Source organism: Lepisma saccharinum, chromosome 3, assembly GCF_977018435.1.
Source record: "Lepisma saccharinum chromosome 3, izLepSacc3.1, whole genome shotgun sequence".
NCBI lineage: Eukaryota > Metazoa > Arthropoda > Insecta > Zygentoma > Lepismatidae > Lepisma > Lepisma saccharinum.
Window position 1 is genome coordinate 1,621,362 of NC_139231.1, and position 11,915 is coordinate 1,633,276.

At 37.5% G+C, this 11,915-nt stretch overlaps 1 non-coding gene across 1 annotated transcript; it reads left to right on the plus strand.

The window, feature by feature from the left end:
• Positions 1-6,771: 6,771 nt before the first annotated feature.
• On the plus strand, positions 6,772-6,846 carry TRNAT-UGU (transfer RNA threonine (anticodon UGU)). Its single transcript has one exon. It is a non-coding gene; the product is annotated as a tRNA-Thr (tRNA).
• The last annotated feature ends 5,069 nt before the right edge of the window (positions 6,847-11,915 follow it).

Genomic DNA, 11,915 nt, shown 5'->3' on the forward strand with positions numbered 1-11,915 from the left:
AGGTGATAAAATACTATTCTGTGGTGACTTTAATTTACCTGAAATTACAAGTGTAAACGCTGATTTATTAAGTCTTAAGCCAGTGTGTCAAGATCTACAACTTTTTATGTCTTACCATGCTCTCAGAAACGTAAACAATATTCAAAATGTAAACAATAGGTTACTTGACCTTATATTAACGAATGTTAGTAATATAGATGTAAGCAGAGAGTTGCACCCTCTCCTACCGGAAGACACACATCACCCCTCAATAATAACTGAGATCCAATGCCTTTCCGTAAAATCAAATAAAAAGTCAAACCAAAACATTTCCACATACAACTTTAAGAAAGCAGACTACTCAAAACTCTTCAGTTTAGTTTCAGAAACGGATTGGACGCCAGTAAATAGCGCCGTTAACGTAAATGAAGCTGCAGATATTTTCTACAGATTAATTTATGGCATATTTGATCAATGCATTCCCCTTAAAAAACTACAGAACTCAGCATATCCTTGCTGGTTTACGCCTGCTATAGTGAAAAGAATTAAAGTTAAAGCTTACCATAGGTTAAAATGGAAGAAAAGTATTACAAACAAAGAATATCATCGAGAAAAATTTCTTCAGCTTCGCGCACAGGTTAAGAAAGACATAACTGTAGCTTACACTAATTACATAAAACAGTCTGAAGACCAGATAAGTGTGGACCCTTCTCGATTCTGGTCCTATATCAAAAGTAAAAAGTCCCATCAAAACTGCGAAGCTATTAAAGTCGGTGCAGACATATTAACAGACGAAAATGACTTTGCCTTTGCAATTTACTTTCATTCTGTGTACGCAGCCGAAAGAGCTAAATATGACGTAAATAATCTGAAAATAAATATTGCTAACGAACAACTTGATATTTTCACTTTGCGCAACATCCGCGTAAGCGAAGTAGAAGCTGCCATCAAGAATTTGAAATCCAAATCAACGACCGGCCCTGACAACATACCACCATATATAGTTAAAGGATGTTGCGATATTTTAAAATATCCCTTGCTGCAAATTTTTAACCTTTCCCTGGATACCAATACTTTTCCTTCAAGATGGAAAGCATCGTCCGTCTGTCCTATCCCCAAGTCTCACCAAAGATCAAGCCTAGAAAATTATAGACCGATAGCAATCCTTTCTAGTCTTGCTAAAATATTTGAACAAATTATTTACAAGAGGATGTTAGCACACGTCAATCCAGTTATCTCTCCTTATCAGCATGGATTTACTCCAAAGAGGTCTACCGTAACAAACTTAGCTAACTTTACCCATTACGCATGCAATGTACTAGATAACACAGGACAAGTCGATGCAATATACACCGATTTTACTAAGGCATTTGACAAAATTGATCATTATATATTACTACAGAAAATTGCTTCATTCAATATTTCACTTAATACTTTAAATTTCTTTGCTTCATATTTAGCCGATCGAACGCAAACTGTAATATACAGGAAAATCAAAAGTCGCCCCTTCACACCATATTCTGGTGTTCCCCAAGGGTCCAATCTTGGACCGCTTTTGTTTTTATTACTTATCAACGACTTACCCAATTGCATACAAAATTCTCAAAAGTTGCTTTTCGCCGACGATCTTAAGCTTTTCTACGAAATAACTACCTCTGAAGACTGTTTAAAACTGCAGGAAGATGTAGACAGAGTGATCTCTTGGTGTGAAAGTAACAAGTTGGATCTTAACCCAACAAAATGCAGCGTAGTCACTTACACAAAACGCAAAGCATCTTGTGTATTTCCATACCGTATTAAAAATGTACAAATCACGCGCAAAAATGAAATTAAAGATCTCGGAGTGACCTTCGACACCAAGCTCAAATTTAATAAGCATATCGAAACTGTTACTAACGACGCTTTCAAAAACTTAGGTTTTATAATCCGATCAAGCCATGACTTCACGAAAATAGAACCAGTGAAAATACTTTACTATTCCCTCGTACGGTCAAAACTAGAATATGCGTCAGTAATCTGGAATCCCACTCAAATAAATATAATTCATAGACTAGAACGTATTCAGTCCAAGTTTCTTAGATATCTCAAATTCAAAGCCTGTGGCGAATATCCAGCATTCGATTCATACGATAATCTAGTCTCAGAGACCAACTTCAACAAACTAGCACTCCGACGACAAGTAAGTGACCTGCTCTTTCTGTATAAAGTAATTAACGGTATAATAGACGATTCCAACTTATTATCAGCCGTATCATTTAATGTTCCCAGTTCCAAGACACGTCCCAAGCACAAAATCTTTCATTGCCAGAGAGCGAAAACTTCAATTCTTTCTGCCTCTCCGGTGTGGAGAGCGTGCAACTCTTTCAACACAGTTTCATGTGTAAATAACACAATCGATATTTTTGCAATGAGTTTATACAATTTAAAAAATAGTATTACTGGAACGCTGAATTTATTGTAGTAATATTATGTAATTAGAGCACCATAATTGGGCTCGGCCTGTTGAGCTCTATCAATAAATAAATTATAAATGTGTGATTTCAGGTTGTAATTTTTCAAGCAATCTCCCTGCACAAGAGACTCTGGGGGGGTCCTTCAGCTTCTTATCATGTGTATCTGGGGGAAAACCTGTGTGTTTGGGGGGGGGGGGGAGTAAAGGCGGCTGTAGCGCGGTGCTGATCACATCATCTGCACTATGACCGAGATTAAGAATATGAGGAGCCCTACCTCTGCACCCCGTGTGTGCCTTCAATGACGGTGCATTGCACAGGTGGATACCTTTACCTTTACATGTATGGGGATATTCATTTTTCTTAATAAAAATCTACAGCATTAAGGTCAGTAGCCGGCCTCTGTGCCGTAGTGGTCAGCGCAGTGCGCTATTACTCCATAGGCTCAAATCCCGGCCTTCATCACTTTCATCATATCATCACTCATCCTCATTTTCGCGATTAGCCAAAAGTAACAGAAAAGCGAAGGTCAGTCAACTTGATGTTCCTTTTCTCATTCATGCACTACATTCATTGATGTTTGTTTGCCCTGTGGAAAAATAATAACAAAGAAAAACAAAGTGTGGTAGTGTTTATGTTGATAGAAATGTTTTTTTTTTTAATTCCCTGTCTAATGGTTCATTTTTGTTTTTCAAGGCAGTAATGTCATTAGCCTATTAGTGCGAGACATTATTTTTCAAAAGTTCAGTTCATAATTGTATAATGGTTTAATTTTGTTTAGAAGGCAGAAACTTGATTATTAGTGCGATACGTTATTTCACAGAAGTAAGGTTTGTAAATGTTTATGCATAATGAATACAACAAACTACTTTTGCTATGTTAATACACTTTTAGCTATGCTTGTTAACTTCGAAAACTACATGGCCATCTATCAAAATATCCTATCGCCATATCCCCCGGGTGCTTAGGGAGAGATGGCCAATGTATAATTTTTAAAAAATCCAGTTTTTCTCGCCTCAAAGGATATTTTTATCACAATAAATCATGTCGCTGTAAAGTTTGAACTTCAATTACCTCATTTAATCTCTTTCATGAATTATTTATTGACAATTCTTCGGTTGGTAGGGCACTGAAAAAACCATGGCCATCTATCCCGGAGTTACCCTACTGCAGTTTAACGCGTTAGAATGCTAACAAGTACCCCTGTATCTTTCCCTTACCTGCCATGAAGTCCGTGATGTTCTTTTTGTTGTAAGCCTGGTACTGTACGTCACTCAACTTCACCTGTGCATCACTGCCATCCATGCGAACAGTCTGTACTGAGTTGCATTTATAAGATTTCTCCGTTGAAGTTGTGAACAAACTCAAGTTAGCTGCGTTAAAGGATTTCCGTGCACCTTGAAAAAAGACAGAAGTCAGTTAGTTAGAGAAACATTAACCTTACTTATCCGAGGGGGGCTGTCAGGCCAACCATCTCTATTTTTTCGATCTTTCGACTGTGAAAATTTTTACAAAAAATGAAAAAAAAATTACATTGTTCTCTAGGTGCAGTCAGAGCTTGTGTCCCTACGGTTCGAAAGGCTGCATTGATTACCAACAGCTTGCTTCCAAGCGACACTTGTGATTTGTCGTCTCTGTATGAAATATCTCTCAGGATACTATTTATATTGTAATAACATAGAAAAATAAACTCTAGTACACAGTCCAACACCTGACGTCTGGAATCACATTCTTCTTGTGTTACGCATGCTATTTATTTATTTATTTTATTTTACTTTTCTTTCCAAATTTATGCCATTTCGTGACTGCAAATCACTCCACGAATATAACTGTTTCCATCAGTTCACTTACCACCTTTCAGGACAAACATATCTACACAATATATTCCAAAAACTAACTAAGCCGCATTACTTTCATAAGAAAATTAGTTGCGATACTGATCGCACTGCCATCTATGTTGTCGTCCGTCTCTGGAACCAGTTTCTTGGGTCGTTTTCCACACTACGTATTCAAGACGCTGTAATTGTAGTTCCAGTAGATGGCAGTGCATTGGCGAAAACGTGTGTTTTTACTACGGGCAGCATGTCCAGACAAAGAGAATACAAATTTTATGATATTTTTGTCGAAACTTTCTTAGTTGTATTTAAACATATTTTTAGATTGTAATGCCATTATTAAAGTTGAAATATGCGCAAAGAAAGTAAAATATGTTAGTGTTATGAAGATGTAATTTTCCCCAGGTATCACATTTGATACCTCGGGACTCAACCATTACTTTCTTCACCAAAAATACGAAGCCGAAAAAGATCGGAAGATCCTTTTCTCTTGCTATTCAGATGTATCAATTGAGAAGTTGTAGAAATAGTTACACTTACTATTTTAGTTTAATTGTTCAGAATACATGTGAAGTGAGAGTGTGTGTGACTTGGTAGGCTATCTTGCTCTATTTCTATCTATTTCTTACTCTATTTCTCTATTAGGATCATTCTTTGTCTAATTGTAATATACAAATAAATTGCAGAGCTGATACATTGACGATGACAATGATGATGATTTAATTGTTCAAGAATAATTTTCAGGAGATTTTTCATCAAGTGAAAATTTAAATGAACGTATGGACGAAGTGAAAGAAATTATGAAAATATTGCAATTGTCAAATTATTTGGCAATAGATCGATAAGCATAGTTTCAAATGAATATATCGTGGAGCCTTTGGAAGACTGTTGACGATGGTCAAGGAAAGATGATGGGAATATTCAAGTCCCACAACCAGTGGCGGCGAGTAAGAGGGCCAAGGGGCATTTGCCCCACACTTTCTGTTCCACACTATGACCTCGTAATGACCAAGAGAAAGTGAGCTGTCCTTGCATCCCAAGATTTGACACCAAAGCGCTGCCACTGCCTATGACTACATGTTGTGAAGAACTGCATCATCAATATGGGATGTGCTGATATACAGGATGTCCCAAATAAAAGTATACCCAGATCAAAGTCAATTACAACATTTTGTATACTTCTATTTGGGACACCCTGTACTAGGTGGGGTTTTGAGCAAATACTCAATGAGAGCACAACAAGTTGGTCAGTCAGATTGATTCATCACTTCATCCATTTTGCCATTGCTATTCCTGGATCCAAAATTGGACGGCTGCTAAGGATAATGGGTGGGCTAAGAAATGCATTTTGCCTTACTTTAACTTCTCTGAAAAGTTTATTTCTACTGACAATGTCACCAATAATATGCAAAATGACAAAGAAAGTGAAGATAAAGATTCTCTTATCAGGAAAAGAGGCCTCGAACACCAACACAATTGCCATATCTGTAAGCCAGCAGTCACTCACTTACCATGCCCCCCCCATAATCGCCACCACTGTTTGAATAAAGTAATGTAAAATAATTCCCATGATAAATGCAATATATCCAAGGGGTATGAAAGTAGAGTATTTTAAATAAAACGTCACTACAGTCATTTTTTGTATGTATTAAATTTCCTCATTGAGCCCCAAGGTATCACATATGATACCAAATGTGAAGTAACATTTTCCTCGTTGAATCCTGAGATATCATATTTGATATCTCTTCTAAAAATATTTCTAAATTTAAGGAGGGGAAACACTGCAATATTATCTTTAGGTAGGTGGCAAATGTTCCAAAACTTCAAATTTTGTGAAAATTTGGCTTCGGGACTGAAGTGGATAAGGCACTTACAAATTTCACAATTTAAGTGCATTATTGTTGTGACTTGGTGCGTTACAGTATAATACATAACGACTCCCTACGATTGTACTTCTATTTTCATTGTTGTTAATAATTGGAATTTTTTTACATATTACATTTTCCGACGTGGTTTGTAAAAATGTTATACATAAATTTTATACATAGAATATTATATATTTTATGTAAATTTATACAGAAGAAGAGGCCTTCCTGACGTGGTAACGTCGTCGCCTTGTAATTAAGGCGTTCCAGGTTCAAAAACCGGTAGAGGCACATAGTGGTTCGGATTCGACTTCAAACCGTAGGTGCAGTCCCGATTAGCCTATCTGTACATAAACTGGACTTAAACCAACAATTCATTCAATCAATTAAAAAATATCTTCTGTTTCACCTCTCGCAACTTCTAGGGTGGTCTTTTTTACAGGAATTATAAATTTGAAAATGTTAATGAGACAAGGAAAGTACAAGGTGAAAATAACTGATCAATGGAAATAAATGTTAACTTCACACATAATAATAAATATCATATTTAAACTATTTTTCCGGATTCTTTGTGGAGTTTCTCCAATTCCGACACCCGCTATTGAATCACACACACACACTCAATCAGAAAAGAACATTAGGGCCTCCCCCATGGCGCAGTGGTAGCGTCCTTGCCTTGTAATCAAGGGGTCCCGGGTTCGATACCCGGTGGAGGCACAAGTGGTTCGGATTCCACTTTAAACTGTAGGTCCAGTCCCGATTAGCCTTACTGTACATAAAGTGGACTGAAAACAGCAAATCAAACCAAGAAAAGAACATTAGACGTTCTGTAGAATCTAATTTTTTGTAATGTTCATCTACGCAGCTAGCACGAAACAAAAGATACCAAGTTTAGTTCTCATCATAGTTCATCAAGAATCATTATTTTGCGCGTTGGAGCTATCTTGCCGTTGCGCTTTACTACAGGGTGGCTCAAAAGTCACTTAACAGCCCCGGTACAAGGCCACTGCAGCGCGCAACATGGAAATGGTGATGACCAATCGTTATCAGGAAAAGGGGGGACCACATTGACGCCACCCGCGCGGTCGGCGGCCATCTTGATGTCCGCCATCTTGAATTCAACTTCAGAATTTTAAATGGGAAGGGGGTAATATGATATATCAAATCAGTCTAGAATTTCACGAGAAATGCAATGGTTGATTTTTTTCGACGTATCTTTAACCAGTAAAAAGTTATGACTGAATTCTTGTACTAATTTGCTCCTTTTCGAGGTGTTAGAAAAATGCCTTAAAATTTGATTAGCGCATAGGTAACGCATCGAGATCAAAGTGACGTCTAGGGAGAGAAGTTCGCATGCCATTGCACAAGATTTTAATCGGATACATCCACGAAGAGCTGCGCATTATGAATGGTTGTCGCGAACAATTTACAGTGTGACGCTTCCATTGAATTAAAAGTCCTTCACAGTGACAAGGCTAATCTTTATGTTCATAAGGAAGTTCATAAACAGAATATGCGACCCTTGTCATTTGATAACTAAATTTGGACAGAAACTGCTTCACAACGTTCCCATAGTGTTCTGGTGTTCCTCCCTATTGAAAAAAAATCTGTAAAAAGTACCTTGTTCTATAAGCAAGGATGAAAAAACCTGTTCATTTAACAAATCCAAGTAGCCCTAAGCATTTAAGGTTCCGTTGATGAAAAATTGACTAACCAATCGTATTCCACACAGCACGCCACACCATTAACTTACCAACACTAACCATTCAGCTTTGATCTGTCGAAAATGGGTTATCAGATAAAAAGCATCGAATATTCTGTTTATAAACTTCTTTATGAACATAAACATTAGCCTTGTCACTGTGAAGGACGTTTCATTTAACGGAAGCATCACACTGTAATTGTTCGCGACAACCATTCATAATGCGCAGCTCTTCATGGATGTATCCAATTAAAATCTTGTGCAATGGCATGCAATCATCTCTCCCTACACATCACTTTGATCTCGATGCGTTACGGATGCGCTAAACAAATTTTAAGTCATTTTTCTAACACCTCGAAAAGGAGCAAATTGGTACAAGAATTCAGTCATAACTTTTTACTGGTTAAAGCTACGTCGAAAAGACCTTCACCATTGCATTTTTCGTGAAATTCTAGCCTGATTTGATATATCATATCACCCCCTTCCCATTTAAAATTCTGAAGTTGAATTCAAGATGGCGGACATCAAGATGGCCGCCGACCGTGCGGGTGGCGTCAATGTGGTTCCCCCTTGGACTGGCAACGATTGGTCATCACCATTTCCACGTTGCACGCTGCAGTGGCCTTGTACCGAGGGTGTTAAGTGACTTTTTGAGCCACCCTGTATATTCATTCTTAGCTTCACAAGAATATCATTTTCGGTCATTTTTGACTTGCTACATTATCCAAAAACATTTATGAAACACGTTTATATTACCGATCAGGGGTGCCCACAGGGGGGTTATGGCGCAGGTTGCGCCATCGAGAGATGGGGGGGATTTTCCCTTCAAATAATATAAAATTCAACATTTATATAATTTTTCCAAAATATATGTAAAGATTCTGCACCTTAAATGCACCATATTTAATCAATTAGATGAAGAAAAGAAAGTGTTTAATGGTATTATCGAAGGTGGTGTTGGGGGGGGGGGGTGAGAGATATCCAACTTTTACATATTAGGCCTTAATTGACATGTGGGTTCTGGGGGGAGGATTCTGAATTAAATTTGGGGGGGCAGTATCCAACTCTAGGTCTCAGATTATGGCGGGTGTTTTAAATAGAGGGGGATTGAGCATTAAATTGAGGGGATATCCAATTCTTGTGTATTACAATTGTCTCACACTGTTGCGTAAATTCTGGTGTGGAGACTTAGAATTCATTTTTTGAAGGAGGCAATATCCACTCTTCAATATCAACAGTAAGTCTAAAATTGATTGAGTATTAAATTTAAAGGGGAGATAGAAAGCTCTTGATAATGTGTTAAATCTTAGATTGTCAAGGGATTTCTGTAGTGGAGAGAGAGTTTGAACATTACATTTTGGAGACTGTATTTAGCGATATGGTCCACACGTTTTGGACCCCGAACGTGCCAAAGGAGAAGCTGGAAAAGACTAAGAAAGTATTGACATCCTATTAAATTAATATTCTTGAAAGCCTGCAAAGAAATGGATGTAAAAATCTTCTTGCTCGTTTAGCTCGCCATGGTGTGTTGCTAGGATGCATGTTTGGCGCTTTAATGAGGTGAATGTAAGGTTTTTATACTATATCTGCATTACAAGACAAGCAATATTCTCGATTATGATGAACGATTTTAGGGATGGTCTTGAGTGATTGTACCCTGTTTAGGGAGGAGGGGCAGATCAAGTATAGTGTTCAGTAAAGTTAGGAAAAAAGTTTCTTTCGGTAGACACGCTGTCGTAATTAATTACTTTGTGCGGATTACCATATGGTTCAAGGGCGCGAATGATATGATGGGGGGGGCGCATGACAAGATTTTTGGGGGGACGCATGACATGATTTTGGGTGGATGCGCCATTGGCCTTGGGGGGGATGGGCATCCCTGTTACCGATTCAGACGAGTAACGTTTCACTTCCGCGAAAATAACGTTTGAATAGCATACTGTATTGCATTCCAATGTAAAGCTTAGATCAACCAAATGACGAACGAAATTCTCGTAGGAAACAACTAAACTAATGCCGCCACAGGAAAAGTTTGGCAATGAACAGCCTCATTGAATACAGAACGCTATCTGTAGCAACGCCTAGCCTAGTTCGCTGCACTTTTTGACACTAATTGTAAGTAGTGCAGGTGTGTATCCCGTGTCAGGCTGGTGCAAGGAAATGACGTTCAACCAAGTAGACGGAAAGCGGTTTTCAAGTTCAGAAGATTCAACAAATGCCTGTCTTATTCCTTAAGCGTTCATTTGATTAGTTAGCACGCACCACGTGATCATACACCAAACACTACACCGCTCGAAAACGTTGTGCAAACGGTGCAGACACCAAATACACTACTTGACTCCAAATCAAATAAGTAGACGAGTCGGTGTTGCACCGTGTAACCAACTAGACACGTGAGTGCAGAGAGACTCAAAAAGTGCAGCGAACTGGACGGGGCTTATCTATCTACCTACCGTGATCTACTGCATCTGGGAAGGTCTTGCTGTCATAGTATACGTCAAGGTCAAGACGTTCTAAGAACACAGAGTCGCCAGATTTCTTGAACGTGAGTTTAGCCTTGTTGTAGTTGTCGTCGGCCCGAAAGTAAGTTGTATCTACCACCCATTGCAGTTCCAGGAAGTTATTGCTATCGTCGCATGATCCATTGGCATTTGCTGTTGATGGGACGGTCAAATTACCTATATTTTCCTGGCGGAGAGAATTGGACACAAATTATATACACACACGCCACAAAATAATTTTAACACCATTAAAATTCTAGAAAAAGAATATTTTATCTTGCTATTGCATGGCACAGACCAATCTTTACATTTATCGAAAATTTAGTAAATTTTGAATCGCAAGATTGATATTATACTCACGAAACTCAGAATTTGTGCTCACGGAATTGGGTGAGATCCAATAATTCATCATGAATTCGTTAACTACTGTTAGCTTATAAGAATGAGAATAATAAACGTTCCAAATATAAGCAGATATACTCCATGCAAAAGCGAGGGAAGGTGAACAGAAATGAGAATTTGTCTGTTCTTGAATTCAATATTTTTTTTATATTATGTATTATTGTATTCTGAGGTCTTTCTGCAAATTATAATAATAGGAATAATTAGGTTTGCCATATTTATTTTTGCCAATACAAGAATGAGGGGTCCCGGGTTCGATACCCGGTGGAGACACATAGTGGTTCGGATCCCACTTAAACTGTAGGTCCAGTCCCGATTAGCCTTTCTGTGCATTAGGTGGACTTAAAACAACAAGTCATTTCAATTGAACTCCTAGGAATGATAATGCTTTCATCTTGCTTTATGTTACGTAGCTATCGTAACTTTTGGATAATCGAAATGGTCTAACAGTAATGATGATAACAATAACAAATATTAACCCAAATGTGTTTTCTTCAAATTACACCCAGAAATCAAGAGACACACATGGAATAGAGACCGGATTTTAAAGGGAAAAATTTTACTCTAAAAAGGACATAAAAGGTAAAATTATTGTCAAAAAAAGGACATGAAAAAGGACTATGGCTTATAATTTTAAATGAAAACACAATATATATCATTCATATATAAAAAGAGATACATTAAATTTATTGCATTTTTTACTTTACTTCATATATGAATTATATATATATTGTGTTTTCATTTAAAATAATATTTTTAGTGGAGTGCAAATATTCCTTGAAACAACTTACAGCAGTTGCTGTTACACAGTAAAGTTAACACTATTTATGAAACTTCACAATAAAAGTCTAAGTAAAATTAGAGAAGTTCACATTCAAGTTTCAACTCAAGAGGCCACTTTCAACGCGTTTGTTACTGTTTAAACCCAGATCGCATTGTTGCAACAATCGCTGCAAAAGTAATCCCAACACTCATGGAGGGAAGGTAAGGTAAGGTATAAGGTGCTTTCTTTCCTCTAAGCTGTACGAAATAAACAATTGTTGAATGTTTTGTTTCTGGAAAATACAGTCATACAAAGTTTTTGATATCTTGTCAATAAAGGGACGAAGGAAATGTTTTTAAAAAAGGAAATGTGGGCTGAAAAACTTATGAGTAACGTGACCAGAAAAGAGAATATTTCA